The sequence below is a fragment of the Pantherophis guttatus genome, chromosome 4 (assembly GCF_059756535.1).
Source record: "Pantherophis guttatus breed Tessera chromosome 4, ASM5975653v1, whole genome shotgun sequence".
Lineage (NCBI taxonomy): Eukaryota > Metazoa > Chordata > Lepidosauria > Squamata > Colubridae > Pantherophis > Pantherophis guttatus.
This window is the reverse complement of record NC_142066.1, coordinates 99411516-99431724: the sequence shown is the minus strand read 5'-3', so window position 1 is coordinate 99431724 and position 20209 is coordinate 99411516.

Sequence of the window (20209 nt, the reverse complement as noted above, 5' to 3'; positions counted from 1 at the left end):
GCATGAAAATCAAATAATTGATACACAATTTATAGAAAGGAAATCAGGATGGAGATCTAACCACAAAAAGTCAAGAAAAGAAGAAGCAGGTCTTACAAAAACAAAACTTTTAAACTAAACAACAGTGCAATGCCAGTTATCTAAGAGATGATTGAATATATGAAAAGATAGCTGAGGCAAAGTATTGATTTATATTATCCTGAGGAGAGTGACAGACCTCTGCAGTGCTCTACTTTTGGGATATGAAAAGGGCCTTAAACTGAATGGATTGGAATTATCTATTTTGGATTCTTTGATAAATGTATTACGTTTATGTTGAGCTACAAGGCAAGAGAGTTATGGGATTGGGGCACGCAGAAGATCTGGTTGTTACCCTATTACGGTGGTTGGAATTAATAATTTAGATGAAAGACACTACTATAGACACTATATGGAATACAAATATAAAGTCACTCGGGTGGTTGTTTTTTATATATCAAGACATCTATTGTTGATGGGGGCAGATGGTAATTGAAGATACCGAACATACTGTTGGAATTAGGATGTGATGTTACCCTAATATGGGTGATGGAGTTAACAATCCAGCTGAAAGACACTACAGAAGATATTATATGGATTACAAGCTTAAAGTCATTTGAGGATTTTATTTATATAAGGGAATACTTCTTAGTGGTGTGGGCAGAAGAATAAAGATATCAAGAACTATTATGTATGGTACTTCTGTAGGAAAGTGGGTGGAGATAGGTTAGCTTATTGATTGTTTAGTTGAAGAAAAGGGATATTATGTTTAGATATGAATATATGTAAAAGATTTGAGTTAAGAGATATATCTATGGGGGTGGAGGAAATGGGCAGACTATGAGTTGAATAAATGTTAAATTAGGATTTATTATATAGTTTTATAGTGGAAGGTTGCTTTGAAATGTCATATTAATATACAAAAAAAGATTCGATTTAAGAGATATATGTATGGGGGAGGAGTAAAAGACTAGATCATGAGTAGAAATTGTTAAATTGGGGGATATAATAATATTACTATGCTAAATTAGGAGTTATTATATAATGTTATAGTAGAATGTTATTTCGAAATGTATAGTATAAGGGGGATATAATAATATTATTAGAAAGAAAGGGTCAGCATATGGGGGATGGAGCAAGGGGATGGTAAGGTATTATATAATCTGTTATGAATTTGGGTTGTACCTTGAAGAAGCCACAGGGGGAGGGGAGGGGGAGGGGGGGTTAGGGAGGGGGGAAAGGGGGGGAAAAATTGTATTTGAAAAACTTTTTCAATAAAAAACTTGGTAAAACAAATCAGAGACCAGAGTCAAATACATATAAAAAGGTTGTACAATACATTGATAGAAAAAGATTCAGAAATGGAGTTAGTTAAAGATTGTATGATAAAATGGGCACAAAATATTGAGGAACCAATAATGATGGAAATGTGGGAAAAAATATGGGTTAGAAATGTAAAATTTACGCAAGCTCAAAATCTGAGAGAAAATTTTTATAAAATGTAGATGGCATCTAGATCCTAAAGTTAGCTCGTATGTACCCAAGTTTACAATCTAAGTGTTGGAGATGTGAGTGTGATGATGCCACGTATTATCATATATGGTGGACATGTAAAAAAATCAAAGCATTTTGGATAAAAATATGGTGGATTATGCAAAACATTCGTAAAAAGAAGATAAAGTTTACCCCACAGCTGTTTTTGTTGGGTATAATTACAGATTGTACGGTTAGAGAATAATTTGATTTTAAATTTAATAACTGCAGCAAGACTTTTGGTGGCGCAGTATTGGAAGAAGGAAGATTTACCTACGATTGAAGAATGGACACTAAAAGTAATAAACTTAGCAGAGATGGCCAAAATTTCAGCATATTTGAAGGACCATTCAAATGAAAGATATATTTTGGAATGGAGAAGATGGATTGACTGTATTCAAAACAAATACTAAAAGTTTCAAATAGTTTATGAATGAAAATAGAGATTTTAGAAAAGTACTTATATTTAGTCAAGTAAAAGGGGAGTTAAAACACAAAAAGAAGATAGGAGTCTATAGATGGTTAGCTTATGTTAGTATATGTTTGTTGAATTTTATAACCTGTATTTTGCTCTGGGAAGTTGGGGGGGGAGGGTTGGGGAGGGAGGGGGGAGGGGGGATAGGAAAATATTTGTAAAATTCTCTAAAACTTTTCAATAAAAAAAAGGGGGGATTGTAATGGAGTTAAAATATAATGATACCAAGGAGAGAACATTAATGATTGAGATAAAGAGAGGGAACTCTCCAACATTATTGGTAGCTATATACGTCCCAAACAAAAAGCAGGGAGAATATTTTAGAAAACTCCATGAGCAAATAAGTAGAATGGAATACAGTAACATCTGTATAATAGGAGATTTCAATGGGATAGTAGATTCTGATAAGGACCATAAGAGCGGTAAAGATTAAAAAAAAGGTGGGGGGGACAAACTACCAAGAACATTTTTTGATTTAATGGATGAATTGAATTTAGTAGATATTTGGCGGACTTTACACCCGAATAATAAACAATATACCTTTTATTCAAATCCCAAAAAATCGTGGTCAAGAATCGATATGATATGGGTTAGTAGAAATCTCGGAATGGAAATAGAATCTGCAGAAATAACACCAAATACATGGGCGGACCATAATCCTTTAGAAATAAGGTGGAAAAATTCGCAGAGGAAGAAACGGAAGAGATGAAGGCTAAATATGCAACTTTTGAGGGACAAAGAATATATAGAAAAAGTCAAGGGAGAATTAAAATTATTTTTTTAAGGAAAATGAAAATCAAGAAACACCCCGAGTAACTATATGGGACACGATGAAGGCATATTTAAGAGGGTTGGCAATATCATATAGTGCACATAAAAACAAAGAAAAAAGGAAGGCACAGAAGGAATATCTAGAGAAACTAGGGGCGGCAGAAAGAAAATTGCAGCAAAACTCGGCAGACAAGACGGCAAAAGAAAGCTGGATGATGTTAAACACAAACTGAATATTTTAGATCAGGAAGAATTGGCATACAAAATAAAACGATCAAAACAATACTACTTTGGAAATGCTAATAAACCGGGCAGATGGCTGTCTTATAAACTAAAGAAGGAGAATGAAAAAGGGATCATCTATCAATTGGAAGACTCGAAGGGAAGTGTATTAAATAAAGAAGAGGATAAGCTCAAAATTGCACGGAATACTACACAGTACTATATAAAGAGGAAGAAGTTCCAAGAGAGAAAATCGAACAATACCTGGCAAACGAAGAACTCCCATTGATAGGAGAGGAAGAGAGGGAAATGTTGAACAGAGAGGTTACAATAGAGGAATTAAAAACAGCAACGTCAAAACTTAAAAATAATAAATCACCAGGTCCGGATGGTTTCCCAGGAGAACTGTATAAAACTTTAGAGGAAATATTGTTACCGAAATTATTGGAAATTTGTAATGAGGCGCTGATGGGCTCTAAAATTCCAGATTCGTGGAGGGAAGCGTACATCACACTACTGCCAAAAGAAGATACCAATCCAAAACAAATACAAAATTATAGGCCAATTTCCCTTTTAAATTCAGATTACAAATTTTTTATGAGCATAATGGCAGAAAGGACAAAGAAAATATTAAATACTTTGATACATACGGATCAAAATGGATTTCTCCCTGGAAGGCAAATAAGAAATAATATAAGAATAGTGATTGACACCTTAGAATATTACGAAGCGCACTCGGATAAACAGATGGCACTAGTCTTTTTAGATGCCCAGAAAGCGTTTGCAATTTAAATTGGGAATTTATGGTCAAACAAATTAAGAAAATGGAATTCGGAGAAAATTTTGAGAGAATGATAAAAACAATCTATGACAAACAAAGGGCGAATATATTAGTAAATAGGGATATGACCAAAACATTTCAGATTAGGAAGGGGGTAAGACAAGGATGCCCTTTGTCGCCATTACTGTTTATATTGGCTTTAGAAATTTTGTTAAGAAGAATTAGGAATAATGATGAAATAAAGGGATAGAAGATTAGGAGAGAGGTATATAAAACACAGGCATTTGCGGACGATGTAGTCATGATTATGGAGGAACCACTAGAAACAGGACAAAAAATTCTGGAAGAACTAGGTAGATACGGAGAAGTGTCTGGATTCAAATTAAATAAAACCAAAAGTAAAGTGTTGGCCAAAAATGTGACAGAAGTGCAAAAGAAAGAAATAGAAAAAGCATTGGGTTTGCAAATTGTTAAAAAAATAAAATACCTAGGAGTCTGGATAACACCAAGATGCTCAGCTTTAAAAGAGGATAATTATGTGCCCCTGATTAAAAAAATGAAACAGGATTTGGAAAGATGGGGGAAACTGCAATTGTCACTGTTAGGCAGGATAGCTTCAATAAAGATGAATATCCTGCCCAAGTTGCTATATTTGTTTCAAACTGCACCGGTTAATTTGGATACATTTTTTTTCTCAGAATTGAATAAATCTATTAGGAAATTTGTTTGGGGGGGGGAAACCTAGGATTTCATTTAGAACATTACAGGATAAAAGGAGTAGGGGGGGTTTCGGACTCCCAGCTTGGGAAATATATTATAAGGCAGCTAATTTAGTATGGATAAGGGAATGGGTCACCCTAGAAAACAAAAGGATTTTAACTTTGGAAGGGCACGACCTGCAGAGAGAGTGGCACGCGTATTTATGGATAAAGATAGGGGGGAAAAAACATATTTTCATAGACACAAAATAAGGGACACATTAATACACCCAGCTGTACATCTCCACCCCAGACCACCCCAATGATGCCCTCGAGGTGATGTCCCGGTACCTGGAGGCCGTACGGATCTGGATGGGGAGGAACAGACTCAGGCTCAACCCATCCAAGACCGAGTGACTGTGGTTTCCGACGTCCCGATATAGTCAGTTGGCGCCATCTCTGACTATTGGGGGCGAGTCGTTGGCCCCCACAGATGGGGTTCGCAACTTGGGTGTCCTCCTGGACTCACGGCTGTCTTTAGAAGAGCATATGGCGGCCGTGGCCAGGAGGACTTTTTATCAGGTTCGCCTGATTCGCCAGTTGCGTCCCTTTCTGGATCGGGACTCATTACGCACGGTCACTCACGCCCTTGTCACCTCACACCTGGATTATTGTAATGCTCTCTACATGGGGCTCCCCTTGAGGAGCACCTGGAGGCTCCAACTGGTCCAGAATGCGGCCACGCGGGTGGTGACGGGAGCGATGTGGTGCTCCCATGTGACCCCCCTCCTGTGCGAGCTGCACTGGCTCCCAGTGATCTTCCGGGTGCGCTTCAAGGTTCTGGTTACCACCTTTAGAGCGCTCCATGGTTTAGGACCAGGGTACTTACGAGACCGCCTTCTGCCACCAGTAGTCTCTCACCGACCAGTTCGCTCCCATAGAGAGGGGCTCCTCAGGGTGCCGTCGGCCAAACAATGTCGACTGGCGGCCCCCAGGGGGAGAGCCTTCTCTGTGGGGGCACCTGCCATCTGGAACGAGCTCCCCCCGGAGATATGGAGGATCCAAGACTTATGCATCTTCCGCCGCGCCCTAAAAACGTTTTTATTCCAACAGGCTGGTCTGGCCTAACTCTCCCTTTTAAATTGGCTTTTAAATTGGGTTTTAAATGTTTTTTAGATAAATTGGATGTCTTAATTTGTTCTTTGAGCCTAAATTATTTAATCTGTTTTTAATAGTTTTTTAACTTTTGTATGTCTTTGCATTTTATTTTGGCTGTTCACCGCCCTGAGTCCTTCGGGAGTAGGGCGGTATACAAATATGATAAAATAAAATAAATAAAATAAATACAAACTTGGACAGAGATTAGGCAAAAGCAATATATGAAAGTCCCGAAGTGGCTTTCCACAATGGAAGCCATGATATACCCCAAAAAGCTAGGAATCGAAAAAAAGTTTAGATATAAGGATATTCTAGATAGCGGCAGAAATCTTAAATCCAATGATACATTGAGATCATTGAGATACAATGATACATTAATATTGACTGGTGGCCATACCTACAAATTAAGTCCCGATAAAAAAAAAGAGAAGGAGGAATTCGGTATAGAGATGGGATCAAACGGATTTGATAAGATATTGATAGGAATGGAGAAAAAAAATTGGCCAAATTATATAATTACTTATTAGAATACGATAGGGCAGAGGAGGTGATTAAAGATCAAATGATTGTGTGGGCAAAAAACATCGGGCATAGTATAAATTTGAATGATTGGGAAATAATTTGGAACACGAACTACAAATTGACGAGAGCAGTAGCATACAAAGAAAATCAATACAAAATGTTATACAGGTGGCACTTAGCCCCTACAAGATTAGCAAAAATTTACCCAAATACAAATCCAAATTGTTGGAAATGTGGCCACCATCAGGGTACCTTCTTCCACATGTGGTGGACATGCCCCGAAGCGATGAAATATTAGAAAAAAAATTAAAAATGGATACAAGAAATAATTGAGGAAAACATTGATTTAGCACCTGAAACATTTCTCCTGGGAATACTAAAAAGGACATATGGGGGGAAAAAAAGAGGTACCTAATTATACATATTATTACAGCTGCCAGATTAATATAGGCACAATATTGGAAAGAAAAGGGCTTACCTCCGGAAGAGCATATAATCAGAAAAGTATTTGAATGCGCTGAGATGAGTAAATTAACATATGAGTTAGAGGATGATGAAAATTCGGAGTACTATACGGTGTGGGAAAGGTGGTATAAGTGGATGGAAGATAAAATAAAAGAAGGAATAAGGGAGGGTGCAACTACTAAAAGGAATAAGTAATTTAAGAGACACCATGTATGTAATCTGTATATATGTATGAACACTGCTTAACCGATATCAGTTGAATTGTAACATTATGTAACTTAATAAAAAATTTAAAAAAAAGGATACTCATGGGAACAGATGATAATTCAATTTAAAAAATTATATTTTTTTGCATAGTATTGAATTAGAGGAGGAGCAAGTAAAGGAAACAATGATTGGGGAAGAAACTTTGGACATTCAATTGATTTGGAAAAATGGCAACAACTATGGGAAAGGAATTATAAATTAACGATGTCCATTGCATATAAGGAAAATCAATATAAAATGTTTTATAGATGGCATATGCCACCTGAGAAATTAGCAAAAATGTTTAAAGAAAAATCAGCTAAATGTTGGAAGTGTCATCAACTACCAGGATCATATTATCATATGTGGTGGACAGGTCCAGAAGCTAAAAACTATTGGATTAAATTTAAGACTTGGTTGGAGGAAATGATACATCAACATATCAAATTTAAACCAGAGCTGTTCCTACTGGGTATCCTACCTGAAAAAATTAGCAAGGAAAAAGTTTATTTGATAATATATGTAATAACAGCTACAACAATTGTCTATGCACAAAATTGGAAAGTGGAGAAAATGCCTTTGGAAGAAGAAAATATTATTATTATTATTATTATTTAATAAAAAAAATCTTAGATTGTGCAGAAATGAATAGATTAACTTTGATGATTAAAGATAGAGAAGATTCAGAATATTTTAAAATATGGAATAATTTTTATTATTGGCTGGAGAAGAGATATAAATGATTAATTATATAAGTATGTAAAAATATGTGATGAGTTGAATATTATGTTAGTGATGAATTAATATTGTGGACTGGATAAGGATCAAGATAGAAGTAATGACAACTATATAGAAGAAGAAAGAACTTTGGAAGATAACACCGAGATGTCACAGGGAAGAGAAAACTGATGTATTAAATGTTTGTTTGTCTAAAAAATAAAAAAACTTTTTTTAAAAAAAAAATAAAGTTGTGCATAAAAAGATTGGATCATTTCAAAAGTGCTTGCTTGGTTGGGTTTGTCAGTCAGAACTCTGACAACTATTTTTTCATGGATTCTTGGTAGCAGGAGGACAAATTTGTGTGCTCATGCAATTTATTTCCAAGCAAATAGGTTTTATTGTAGTTTACAGTAGGTCTGGAATAGCATTTTAGAGTTTATCAAATCTGGAGCTATCCCACACCTACCCATCTGCCTGCCCACTTTATGCTTTCCTTGACTGGGGAATAATGAATGGACATACCATACATTGCATTATAGAATTGCAAGATCCTTTCAAAGTTACATAACTTTCAGCAACATTTTGTTAATTTTTAGATTATATAATCCATTAATGGATGTATAAATTGTTTTGATATTCTAAATTGACTCTTAATTATTCCAATAGGAAAATTTCCCGAACCTGCTAATAATCCAGTGGTGTCAACAGAGAAGATGCAAGATGTAAAAGCTGCCGTTAAGACCACGAGGCTTGAATTTCCAAAGAATGCAATCCCTGAGCATAGGACAGAGGATAAACCCATGCAAGAATGCAAGCACACATGGCATCAGCTTTTGGGGAGAGTAAGGAAAGCTGAAGTCTCCAGTTAAAGTTTCTGAAGTGGTTCGGGAATAACGAGAGGCACAAGCGAGCAAGTGACAACAGCTCTTTAATATATAGTGAGACTTCAGCAAAAACTCAGAGGCTGCAGCCCTCCTTATATACAATCCTGGAGGGACTGTCAGCCAATCAGAAACTTAGGCAGGTTTGAAACTCCCGCTGAAAAGTATCAATACATAACACCCCTCCCTTCCCAGAAGGCACTAACGTTCAAATATTTACATACGTACACACAAAATCTCGCAGGTGCCCTGGCCGAGTTCTCGTTCTAGTTGACCTGCGCAGTTCAGTGTTTGGTGGGGCATTGAGCTGGTCAGAGGGACTTTCTGTCTCTCCCGGCTCCGCCAATGGAACCTCCTGGATTTTGTCCGGGGCATGGTTATCCCCAGTTGGGAGTGGCGACTCGCTGGGGCAGCGCTGGAACCAGGGCTCGTCAGCTAAGTATTCTCTCGAACCCGGGCTTGAGTTAGCTGTTTTGGGAAAGTTGTTGTAGTTAGGTTCGGAGATGTCTAAATTGATGTTTGCTTCACCGACTATTCTTTTTCTAAGTTGGTCTATGTGGCGTTTCCAGAGCCTGTCTACCCCTACGTCTACCATGTATGATTTTGGGCCCGTTATGCCCACTATGGTTCCTGCAACCCATAGAGATCCGCTGGCATAATTGCGAGCGAACACCAGGGACCCCACCTGGAATTGTCTTAGTCCGGTGGTCTCTCCCTTGAAATTCTCATGTGTGTAATTGGGGTGAAGCCTGTCTAACACGCACCGAAGCTTCCTGCCCATGAGGAGTTCGGCTGGGCTTCTTCCTGTGGCCGTACATGGTGTGGCATGCTGGACAGCTAGAAATTGGTCTATCCTGGCCTGCCAGTCCCCGTTATCTAGCCTGGACAAAGCTTCTTTGGCTGTTCTTACAAAACGTTCAGCCAAGCCATTAGAAGCCAGATGGAACGGGGCCGATAGGGCATGGCGGATGCCCAGTCCGGCCAGGTAGCCCTCAAACAGGGTCGCTGTGAATTGAGGCCCGTTGTCAGATACCAGAGTATCCGGTAGGCCATGGGTGGCAAATAGTTTGCGAAGGACTTTGATGACTGCCTCGGCTGTGGTTGAGGGCATTAGTATTATTTCGAGCCATTTCGAAAAGGCATCGACTACGATTAAAAATGTTTGCCCGTGGAAGGGGCCGGCAAAGTCAATATGGATCCTCCCCCATGGCCCTTTTGGTTTCTCCCACTCTCGGATGGGCGCTATCGGGGGATCGGGCCGAGACTCCTGACAGGGTCTGCACTTCCCCACCCACTCGGATATGACTTGGTCCATTTTGGGCCACCAAACGTAACTGCGGGCTAAACTTTTCATTCGGACAATCCCTGGGTGCCCCTCGTGCAGTAACTCCAAAACCCTCGTTCTCAGTTTTGTTGGTATTACCACCCTATCACCCCACAACAAACAACCCCCTTGCATAAACAATTCGTTACGTTTGTTAACATAACCCTGGTACTCCCCACCGACCGCCTTGACCGGCCACCCAACCCATTACAGTACGAATTACAGGGTCCCTAGCAGAGGCTTTTGCCACCTCGCAAGAGGAAATAGGTCCCAGAGTCATAGCGTCAATCAGCAGAACGGGGGTCTCCGGCGTGGGGTTGACCAGCAAATCGGGGAGGGGGCAGCAGCTGAGGGCATCCGCGTGGCCCAAGGTCCGTCCGGGTCGATGGACAAGCTGGTATGAATAGGCCGATAGGAAAATGGCCCACCTGGTCAACCGTGAGGACAGGGCAGCGGGGGTGGGTTTGTCACCGGCCAAAAGTCCCAGCAGGGGCCGGTGGTCAGTCACAAGTTCGAATTGATGGCCATAGAGGTATTCATGGAACTTTTTAACCCCCGCAATTGCAGCCAGAGCCTCTCTGTCCAACTGACTATAGTTCTGCTCTGCGCTTGACAGGGTGTGAGAGTATAACGCAATGGGCGCCTCTAGGCCGTTTGGTAGTCTATGGCCTAGGACGGCACCAACTCCTACAGGGGAGGCATCACAAACCAATACAAGCGGAAGCGCTGCGTTGTATTGGATTAGGAAACTGTCTTCGGATAGAAGTCTCTTTACAGCCTCAAAAGCGGCTGCTTGTGCTTTTCCCCAAACCCAAGGTACATTTTTTCCTAAGAGTTTGTGTAGGGGATCTGCGACTGTTGCCTTATCCTTCAAAAACATTGAATAGAAATTGAGCAGTCCAAGGAAGGCTTGGAGCTCCGCTTTGGTTTTGGGGGCTGGTGCGTTTTTGATAGCTCTCACTTTGCTTTCTGTGGGGTGGATGCCTGTGCCATCCACCCTGTACCCCAAAAATTCAACTGAGGGGACAGCGATCATGCACTTATTTTTCTTTAATTTAAGTCCCGCTTCCCTAAATCTGGAAAGGACGTTCCTCACTCTGTCCCCCAGTTGACGTTCATCCTGAGCGCTGATTAGAACGTTGTCAAAATAGGGCACCACCCCCGGGAGCCCTTGCAAGAGGTGCTCCATGGTGCTTTGAAATAGGCCGGGTGCGACGCTCACCCCAAACTGGAGCCTGGTGCATTTGAATGCACCCCTATGAGTTACAATTGTCTGTGCCTCTGCCGTGGCATCGTCAACTGGTAATTGTTGGTAGGCCTGAGCTAGGTCTAATTTGGCAAAAATTTTGCCGGGCCCCAGAGAGTGTAGTAGATGATGCACGATCGGCACTGGATAGGTGCTCGGCTGCAAAGCCTTGTTGATCGTGCACTTGTAGTCGGCGCAAATTCTGATTGAGCTGTCAGATTTAACTGGGGTCACTATGGGGGTCTCCCATTTCGCATGGTCAACGGGGACCAGCACCCCTTGTTTGATTAATTTGTCCAGTTCCGCATCGATCTTTGGTTTCAATGCGAAAGGCACCCGTCTGGCTTTAAGTCTTATTTGGGCTACGTTGGGGTCTAGGTTTAGGGAAATAGGGGTCCCCACATACTTGCCCAACGTGTCCCTGAAGACGTCTTAGAACTCGTTCAGGAGGCTGTCCTTCAGTGACGGCTCGGACATTCGGTGGACGCCGGTGAAGCCCATGCCAAGGGCTCGGAACCACCCCATACCCAGAAGGCTAGGCAGCTGCTTGGTGACGATGGTCAGCGGCAGGTCTTTTTTGAAGTCTCCGTAGGTGACTCGGAACGTGCCCACACCTTCAAGGGGGACCCGGTTCACCTAGTAGTCTAGGATGCGCAGTCTTTGCTTGGATAGCTGGTCCTTCCGGAACGACGGCAGGAGGGTCTTCAGGGTCGCCCACGACATTATGGAGAGAGCTGATCCAGTGTCAATCTCCATTGAGCATAGCTTGCCGTTGATTTCGACCACCGTGCTGACTTTGTCCTCGATCGCCGTGCTGGCCTGGTCGATGTGTATGCTGCGGCCATCTCGCGGTTCAAATTCGTGCCGCTTCTTCGCGCCGCCTTCTCTCATTGGATGCTTCTTGCGCGTTGGTTCTAGTTGGCTGCGGCGCTCACGTGGTTGGTGTTTTCTGGGCAGAATGGCTCTACAGACTCGCGCCAAGTGCCCTTTTTTCTCGCAACGCCTGCAAATAGCCTCTCTGTATTTGCAGGACAGTCTATCATGATGCCCCTCACAGCTGGGGCAGTTGCGCCGAGGGCTGCCTGCATCTTTTCTGTGGTGCTCTGTTTGGAAGACGTCCTCATCGGACTCAGACTCCGAGCTGGATCCGGCGTCTTCCCTGTGCACTGGTGTGGACTTGGGACTGTCTTTGCTGGTCAGTGGACGCTGCAACGTTTCTGCGGCTTTTGTAGAAGCTTCATGAGCCCTGGCCTCGTCTAGGGCTCCTGCAAGCGTTAGATCAGGCTTAGCGAGTAGTCGCCTTTGCAGTCTAATATCTCGAACGCCACAGATTAGCTGCTCAAGCAGCGCATCGTCCAAGTCTCTATAGTCGCAATGTGTTTATTTATTTATTTTTAATTTGATTTATATGCCGCCCTTCTCCGGAGACTCAGGGCGGCTTACAGTGCGTTAAGCAATACCCTTCATCCTTTTGTATATTTATACAAAGTCAGCTTATTGCCCCCACAAACTGGGTCCTCATTTAACCTACCTTAGAAAGGATGGAAGGCTGAGTAAACCTTGAGCCTTGGAGAGATTCGAACCAGCAGTAAATTGCAGGCAGCTGTGTTAATAACAGGGTGCTTTAAACCACTGTAGTACCAAGGCTCTTGTTGCGGTTTTACGCAGGCTGGCCATGTAAGTGCTGACCGGTTCTCCCTCTCGTTGTACGCGCTGTCTAAGATGGTATCGTTGCACGAACTTGGAGGGCACGGGAGCGTAGTGAGCCCGGAGAGTTGCCATCAGGGTGTCCCAGGAAACGGTCTGGACTGGCGTTGGCTCACACAGTGATTCCGCCATTTCGAACACATCCGGCCCGCAGTGGCTTAGGAAGAGGGCCCTCTTCCAATTAGCGGAGAGCCCTTGCATGTCGCTGGCTTCGAGCGAGCATTCGAACCTTGTTAGGTACGAGACCCATTTTTCGCGGGTCGGATCGAAAGGCTTGGGCAGAACGTAGGCAGCCATGTTCGGTATGCCTCCTGTGGTTCGCCTCGTCGCCTAGCTGAAGCTCGTGGTCTCACTGGTTCGCTTCTTGTGGCCTCTATCCCACCCTCGTCGCCAATGAAGTGGTTCGGGAATAACGAGAGGCACAAGCAAGCAAGTGACAACAGCTCTTTAATATATAGTGAGACTTCAGCAAAAACTCAGAGGCTGCAGCCCTCCTTATATACAATCCTGGAGGGACTGTCAGCCAATCAGAAACTTAGGCAGGTTTGAAACTCCCGCTGAAAAGTATCAATACATAACAGTTTCCAAGTTGTCAAGCAAGCAGAACTGGAGGCTTTGATGACAGTTCAAGTTTTCATATTATCTAAGACCTGCTGCAATCTTACTCCAAGGGCACCTCTTCAGTACCAAGAACACAAGCCAAAAAAGCACAGAAATGCCTGTCTGGATGGAAGCCAGTTAATAAAGAAAAGCAACATGTTGTAGTTATGCTATTTTGTGTTTAAAACTTTAACAGCAAAAAAAAATGTTTGAAATGTTCGGTTCTGTACCTAAGATAAACTCAAGAGATTAAAACAAACTCATCATTTCTTTAGTTAAAGCATACTTGTGGAAAATTAGCTGAAAAGCATTGTTTAATATACATAGATGCAGTTTGTAATATAAATCAATGAACAGAATTGTTTGGTAATATGCAAAAAGGTTGATGTAATCAGTTTTGCTCTACTTGTAATCATCACTGTAGTGATGGCACTGTAGGCATTTTCTGTAATTGTTTTAAGGTTTACTTTGCAATTAATTCAACAGATTTGTTTTCTTAAAATACTTCAATACATTTTTTTAATGTTCATGGTTACCAATTAATATTTCAGTGTGTTGTATAAATGCAGCTTTCGCTTATCTATATTGCTGCTTTATAAAGCTCTTCTGTGAGCCATCTTGAAGTATTGGTATGTAAATAGTTTTGTGAAGAGCCAATATCTACCATATAAATCTCCTACATTTAGTTTCCATCCCAAATCACCCAGAGTATAGCTATGAAGATTTATTTATTATAATAAATATGTTAGTCTTCAAAATGATATGTGTCTTAGTTTTTGCTACCATACATTGTATGCAGGGGTGGGGCTTCAAAAATTTTAGCAATGAGTTCTCTGCCTGGTTGCTGGATGGGCATGGCCATGGCGGGTGTGGCCTAGTCAGCCTCCTGCACAATGGTGGGGAGGGGCATTTTTGCCCTCCCTATGCTCTGGAGGCTTTCCTCGAGCCTCTGGGAGGGCGAAAATGGCCTCCCCAGCCTCTAGAGGCCTCTGGAGGCTGGAAATGGGCCCGAACGTCCGGTAGGCCCTTTTTTTGCCCTCCCAGAGTCTCCACAGGTGCCCTGCACTTAACCTGCTTCCAAAACAGTCCATGTGGGGACTCCTGGGAGGGATGGAGTAGGTGGGGCCAGCCAGAAGTGGGATTTGAGGGTTCTCCGAACTGCGCAGAATCTTAGTTAGAGGTTCTCCTGAGCCCCTGTGAACCCCCAGCAGCTCACTCCTGATTGTATGCATTGCAATCTCATGATTATGAATAAAATTATAAATAAGAAAGTAACTCAACATAATTACTTTGGCAGTATATCCCATTATACGTCATTAAAAGATTACAGAGAAAAATAATTGGCAGGAATATTCAAACAAAAACAAGCACTGGCATTGGCATATGTTATAAATATAATAATGCCAAAATGCTGAAATATATGTAGATATGATGCAAGCTCTGTCCTTTTGTACTTGCATGGCAACATCACACATAAGTATATAAAAAACAAAGTTTGCCTCTTAGCATTTCATCACTTGCTTCCTCTTGGATGATTAGTAGAACAAGCAACAAGCCAAGTATTAAACTTTAATTGTATTGCTGATGAAATAACAATAGCCTTCTGTTGATTCAGTAGTTTATAAACGAGGTTAAAGAAATAAAAATGTTTGATAAGTCAAAATTAAGGGTTAGTATGTGTTTATTGAGAAAAGGTATTTGGTCATTAAGAGTCAACAACGACTTGATGGTACATAGTCACTCTTATCTGTATCCTAAACACTTGTCAATTCCAGACCAAGACCAAAACACAATTAGCTCTGATATACAGGATTGTTGTTGAACAACTTATCTTGCTGGGTTTTCCATAGTTTAATGATAGGCTAACATTAATTGTCTCTGGTGCCCTAACAAAGAGAGAATAGCCTAAAAAAATCTAGAAAAATGGGGCTGCTGTAAAACATTATTTTGTTTTTAAGCTTCCCTCCTTGCAGTAAAGATGGTGTAAATCATGAGGCATTAAATGGGTCTAAGACAACTTGCCATAGCCAACACATCATGGCCATCTTATCATGACCATCCCACTACAGCCAATTCACCATGGCCATTTCACTGTGGCCAACTCATCATGGGACAACTCAACACGATCATGTTATCAACATGATAAATGTTATCTGCCACTGTTTCTTTGACATTATTTCTATTGACAAAAATGGAAATAATGTTGAAGAAATAGTGGCAGTAACATTTATTGTGTTGAGTTATCCCACATGGAATTGTCTATGGTGAGTTGGGCATGGCAGTTTTATCCCACAGCAGTCTGGCCTTGGTGAGATGGACTTGGCCATTCTGGGCATAAATAGGGTAGAAATACCAAAGACACCACTATTCCATCCTTCGTAACTCTGATATTTATTGGGGAGATATGTATTTATGGTGACTATATTTTCTTGAAAAAAATAAAGGATAAACTTGAGAGGATAAAGATAAACTTAAATCTGAAAGAAGCTCACAAAGATTAAAAACTTAAAAACTTTTTAACTTTGATTTACAAAGAAACCTTTCTACCTCGAGACTTCCGGCGGTGACGTCAGCGTGTAAGGAACGAGGGGAACGAGGCTCCGTCCCCGAAGTTCCAAATTTCTTGATTGGAAGCCGTTTTTGGCACTATCGACCACGGAGAGGTCGATAGAAAAAGGAGGATTCCCTAGGACCTCGGAGTGACAGCAATCATCCCGAAGGTTCAGAGAAAAACCCCCTAATTCCAACCGGGAAAAAACCAGCCATTTTGGCTGGCCGGAGCGCTGTCAACCGATAAGTGTGGAAGCGAAGATCGCAGAGAGAAACATCGGTAATTGGACTAAACTATCTGAAAAGTGAAGGTATATTTATAAAGATTTAAGGACTTAAAACATCGGCGAAAAGAGGACTCCTAAAAGCGGCGGTAAGATCGCCAGGCAAGCGGCGAGAGACAGTGATCGGAGCGGAAACTAACACTCACAGTGACAGCGCAGATTTGACTGGCGAAAGGACGAGAGACGGAAGGAAAGGATTACAAGCAGCGGTGGATTATAATTTTATAAATAACGTGTTTTGATTTCACAAAGAATAAAAATTATTTGAGAAAGTGATAGTAGAAAGTGAAACTTAAGAATTAAGACTCTTTAAGACTGTTGCGGGCAAAAGGGAATCAGCTGAACGGAGTGAAAGGTGGACTGAGGACCGAGGACTTGGAGAAGGAGTTTTTACTTTGTATCCAGCAGTAATAACAAATCCAAACCACAAATAAAGGACTTGTAATAAGACATTGGACACATTGATGCGGTCGGCGGAGGAGATATAACTTGCTACAAATCGGAACAAATATTTTACTGTTTCAACGGAAGTTGTTGCAACAGAACTGTGAAAGCTGGGCGAACTGAAGGCGAACTGAAGAACGAAGGAAGAAGGAGAAGGAAGTAATTCCAATTGGTTTGAAAGTGATTTAATGGAGAACTTTTAACATCCAATTATCAAATATAGTTATTTTATTTATATTACAAAATCCAACTACAGTTTAATTAACTTTGCCTAAATAATACTAATACCAATTTTGAAGTTAATATAATATATATCAAATTGACTTAAGATTAATTTTTTTTTCTTTTTTTTTCCTTTTTCCCTTCTTTATTGTCCTATGGTTTCCCACCTCATTGAAATAAGATAATAGATTCTATAGTAATATATTGATTAAGGGAATTATATTGTGTATTGATTGGAAATTTAGATATTAACATAGACATTGTAAAGAGACTGTTATAGATAATATTAAGGAATAACAAGGAATAATAATTGTGATAATTAATATAAGTACTACATATTGGCAACTGTGATATAACTTAAATACATATAGAACCTAATAGAATATCTTATATGATTTATAGGGAATCTTAGACTATATAAGTTTATTACATAAAGGTATATATGAATTGTTTAGGCTCAAAGTGAATTTAAGTATTGGAATAAGTATGATCATTAATGTGATTTAGTATTAATATAACTTGGCATTTAAATATTGATTATATTATACTGTTTAGGAATAAGAACAGGAAAATGAATTGCTAAAACACTGTATTTCCCCTTAACCCCACTGAATTAATCAATTTGACTTCTATATAACGATATTTCAAATACCCCCAATCAGTGTATGAAAATTTGGGAAAAAATAATACAAAAAACGATGGCAACATCCTCAATAACAATAACTAAACAAGGGAAAAAACCAGCACCCATACAATCTTCACCTGCACAACAAAAAACCATAGACACGATGCTAACTACAGACAAAGATAAAGCTGCTACTACACACAACATACAGAATATACAGTCTATATTGGCAATGATACAGGAGGGGATGAACAAGACCCAAGAAACAATAGCGAATAACCACGAAGAAACAAAAAAGAATCATGAGGAATTGAAATTAGAAGTAGGACAAATAAACGACAATATAAAAAAAATGGATGATAAGATTGAAAGAATACAACAAAACATAGTTAAAAACGAAGAACGAATTCAAAATATGGAAGCCAAAATGGTCCAATCGGAGAAGAAGATGGATAACATCGAACAAAATCAAATGGAGGTAAACAGAGAACTTGAAGAATCAATTACCCATTTAGAATTAGAAAAGGCATCTTTCTTTTTACGGTTTCAAAATATTGCAGAAACAAAGGGAGAAGATCTAAGAGACCTGATGACAGATATATTAGTTGAGGCTACCCAAAAGGAAAAAAACGATATTAGTAGGGAAATTGACGAAATTTATAGAGTGCATACGAATTATGCCCGTAGGCACAAACTACCTGGAGAAATACATGTCAGATTCGCACGTAAAACTGTAAAAGAAGAGATTTATACACTAATGAGAGAGGAGAAACCATGCTACAAAGGAAAAGAAATAATAACTTTAAAACAAGTTCCAAGAAGAATAAGAGAATATAGGAAAAACTACAATTTCTTGACAACCCTATTGAACCAACATAAAATAATGTTCCGCTGGCTGGTGCCAGAGGGAATTCTAATATCCTGGGATGACAAAAAATATAAAATCGACACGATAGAGAAGGCACAAGAATTTTTTGACACGCATTTCATAATAGAAGAAGAACAGGAAACTAGGTGTGACCCAGATAATACAAACCAGGAACACCCTACGGGGGAAACAAAACAAGGAAAGGAAGAAAAGGAGTCTAGGGAAAAAGAGAGGATTGAAAGAGAAGGGGCTAGGGGGAAAACACAAATGGTAACAAGAAACACAAGTAAACTCAAACTAACAAAGAAAAACTAAAGGAAATGGGACAAGAGTTGAAATTAATTTCAATTAACATAAATGGCCTTAATCTACCAACCAAAAGAACACACACCTTTAAAAAACTTCAAAAATTAGATACAGACATTATCATTTTACAAGAAGTACATATTAAAAAACAACACAAACAATTATTAGAAAACAGAAAACTTGGATCATTATTTACCTCACTATCAGACCAAAAAAAAAGAGGCATTGCAATATACATTAAAAATCATATTCAGGCAAAACAAATTTACACAGACGGAGATGGTAGGATATTAATGGTCAATATTAAGACAGAGGCCCGAAACATGCTACTAGTATCAATATACGCTCCAAATGGGAACCAAAAAGAATACTTCAAAAGGCTACACGATAAAATTAAAGAATTAGACTACGAACACATATGTATAATAGGGGACTATAATGCAATTGTAGATATGGACTATGACTACCAAAGTAACAAAAAAAACAAATCTAAGAAAAAGACACTACCGGACACTTTTAAGGACATGACTCAAGAGTTACAACTGAAAGATGCCTGGAGAGAATTGAATAAAACCAAAAAACAGTATACATATTATTCAAATCCCCATCAGTCTTGGTCCAGACTAGACATGGCCTGGATGACGGCAGAACTAAGAGAAAGCATAAAAGAAATTGAAATCACACCGAACATATGGGCAGACCACAGTCCTATAACAATAGTCTGGAAAGGCCGGCTAAAGAGAGGAAGATGGATGATGGATAGAGAAATTACCAAAGATAAAGAATACATAGAGATGATAAAGAAAGAGATGGAGATATTTTTTCAAATAAACAAAAAGGAACATACATCATTACAAATTCTATGGGATGCCACAAAAGCATATATAAGAGGATTAACAATTTCATTCAAGGTGAAGAAAAACAGAGAGAAACAGCAAAGAAGGAATAACCTAATGACTGAGCTCGGAAAACAAGAACTAGAATTACAGAACAGACCAGATGGGAAAGAGATTAAGGAAAAAATAAACCATATCAAACATGAAATAAACTTAATAACAACAACAGAAATAGCTAGGAAGATTAGAATAGCAAAGCAAAACCAATTTGAATTCGCTAATAAAACAGGACGTTGGTTGGCATATAAACTAAAGAAAGAAAAGGAGAAAAGACTAATACACCAACTACAAGACGAACAAGGGCAACTACAGCATATGAATGAGGCAAAAAAGCGAATTGTAAGAAATTTCTATCAGGAACTATATACGCAGGAAGAAATCCAATTGGAGAAAGTAAAAGAATATATAAACAAAGCCAATATCCAAGAAATAAAAGAAACTCAAAGAGAACTCTTGAACAGACCAATATCGATGTTAGAATTAATTGAAGCGAAGAAGAAGCAGAACAACAATAAAACACCAGGCCCAGATGGTATCCCGGCAGAATTCTACAAAATCGAGAATCAGTCAATGGATGACATTCTATTACAAGTCCTGAACGAAGCGATTTTAGAAGCTAAAATTCCCAAATCATGGGTAGAGACAAT